This window comes from Palaemon carinicauda, chromosome 17 (genome assembly GCF_036898095.1).
Source record: "Palaemon carinicauda isolate YSFRI2023 chromosome 17, ASM3689809v2, whole genome shotgun sequence".
In the NCBI taxonomy this organism is placed as follows: Eukaryota; Metazoa; Arthropoda; class Malacostraca; order Decapoda; family Palaemonidae; genus Palaemon; species Palaemon carinicauda.
The window spans coordinates 92,187,082-92,189,581 of record NC_090741.1 but is presented as its reverse complement, the minus strand read 5'-3'; the positions used below and the strand labels follow the sequence as shown (position 1 = coordinate 92,189,581).

Below are 2,500 nucleotides of genomic sequence, written 5' to 3'. Positions count from 1 at the left end.
ATATATATATATATATATATATATATATATATATATATATATATATATATATTCAAATAAGCTATATATATTTTTGATACATTAATGTCTGGATTCTCTTAACGACCTCGGGATCAGAGCCCCAGGCGAAATCACATAAAGACAAGAGCTTGTGACCGGCAGGGAATCGAACCCTGGTCGGCAAGCTTGTATAGACAGTGACTAAACCACTTGGCCACGAATAAAGATAAAAGTCAATGACAATTCTTCTGTACTTATACCTGTCGAATTCAGGTGTTTTGTACTTAGAATTGAAATCAACCCATCTTCACTATCGTAGCTAATTAGTAGTTGGTACTTGGCATTCGATTAATGATAAATTTTGCACATTTAAACGTTTTTTTTCATATTCAAATAAGCCATATATATTTTTGATACATTAAGGTCTGGATTCTCTTAACGACCTGGGGATCAGAGCCCCAGGCGAAATCACACAAAGACAAGAGCTTGTGACCGACAGGGAATTAAACCCTGGTCGGCAAGCTTGTATAGACAGTGACTAAACCTCTTGGCCACGAATAAAGATAAAATTCAATGACAATTCTTCTGTACTTATACCAGTCGAATTCAGGTGTTTTGTACTTAGAATTGAAATCAACCCATCTTCACCATCTTAGCTAATTGGTAGCTTGTTACTTGGCATTCGATTAATGATATATTTTGCACATTTAGACGTGTTTTTCATATTCAAATAAGCCATATATATTTTTAATACATTAATGTCTGGATTCTCTTAATGACCTCAGGACAAGAGCCCCAGGCGAAATCACACAAAGACAAGAGCTTGTGACCGGCAGGTAATCGAACCCTGGTCGGCAAGCTCTTGTCTTTGTGTGATTTCGCCTGGGGCTCTGATCCCGAGGTCGTTAAGAGAATCCAGACATTAATGTATTAAAAATATATATGGCTTATTTGAATATGAAAAACACGTCTAAATGTGCAAAATTTATCATATATATATATGATGATATCGAGCAGATGGCAAATGCAGATATTATTCTATGCTCCGGTGCAGTAATTGAGGAAGCCATTGGAGCTGCTAATAGTGGCCCTAATGATGATCTAAAGGAAAAAGTAATTTTGGCTATCAGAAATGCTTTGCCAGGAAAAACTGAGGGAGGGGAAATTGTTAGGTTATCCCCTTTTGGTAAAAAGAAAACACACGTCAACATTGTGTGCTTAACAATTGAAGTGCGTAAGAAGCTGGTTGCTATTGCTCGACGTGAAAAACCAGAAAATATTTATTTCTCTGAATTTTTGACTAATTACAGGAATGGGCTCTTTTACTCATTAAGATCGTTGAGAAATAGATTCAGAGATAAGATTTCTGCTGTATATGTCAGAGATGGAAATGTTTACTATAAACTTCATGAAACTGATGGGTTCAAAAGCGTTCGAACGCAACTAGACATTACAAACTTGGAAAAGAAGCTCACTGGTTCCGGGTGATACTTATATTGAATATTAATATGGTTGATGTTTTTTCTGATCAACCTCTTCCTATTCTGGATTTCAGTGATGATGATGACATTCCAAGATTTCCGTGTACTTATAAGAATCCTGATAAACTTGCACATGTCCTCACAAAATACAAGAAAGGATCTTTCTCTCTTTTGATATTTAATGTAAGAAGTTTACGGAGAAACTTTAGTAGTTTTGTCTCATTTTTGAGTAATCTGATGTTTAAATTTGCTGTGCTAATTTTAGTAGAAAATTGGCTTTCTTCGAGTGCAGACTGCGGTTTTGATATTGAAGGTTACAAGCATGCTGGGATCGACAGAAATAGTTATGGTGGTGGTATTAAGATTTTTTATGATGAGATGTTTAATGTGGAGATTTTGGGTGATATGACATTCATGAATGATTGTATGGAAGTACTTACTGTGTATCTCATTGGTCTCAACTTTAAATACATCATTTGTTCTGTTTATCGATCTCCTAGCGCAAATCCATATAATTTTAATGAACAGTTTTCCAGTAATGTATTGAACAAGTTTCCTGCTGGTGTCAATGTAATCATAACGGGCGATTTTAATTTAAACCTCTTTAATCCTTTAAAATTTACATTCATTGATGTATTTATTGCCAATATGTTTAGCTATGGATATTTTCCTGTAATTGCTCTTCCAACAAAGATAAATGATGGTAATAGTGTCACCCCTTATTCTCTGCTTGACCAATTATGGGTTAACTTTAAGGTAGGTTCAGATCATGACTCTGGCATTGTAATATTTCCTCTCACTGACTATTTTCCTATTCATTATATGTTTAATAATGATTGTCAGGGTGATTATAAAGTGGTTGTATCTAGGATGATTAACGAAAATACCATCTCGGTTTTTGTGTCCTTAATGTCAGTTGCTGGTTTTGCTCCTGTATTTAACTGTGATAATGTCCATGAAGCCTTTGATATGTTCTGGGAAAAGCTATGGAAGATATATAAGTCATCGTTCCCCATTAA

At 34.9% G+C, this 2,500-nt stretch overlaps 1 pseudogene; it reads right to left on the bottom strand.

Annotated features, from left to right (window-relative positions):
* The window catches only part of LOC137656451 (thrombospondin type-1 domain-containing protein 7B-like), a 40,672-nt pseudogene that overhangs the window by 10,543 nt on the left and 27,629 nt on the right, over positions 1–2,500 (bottom strand).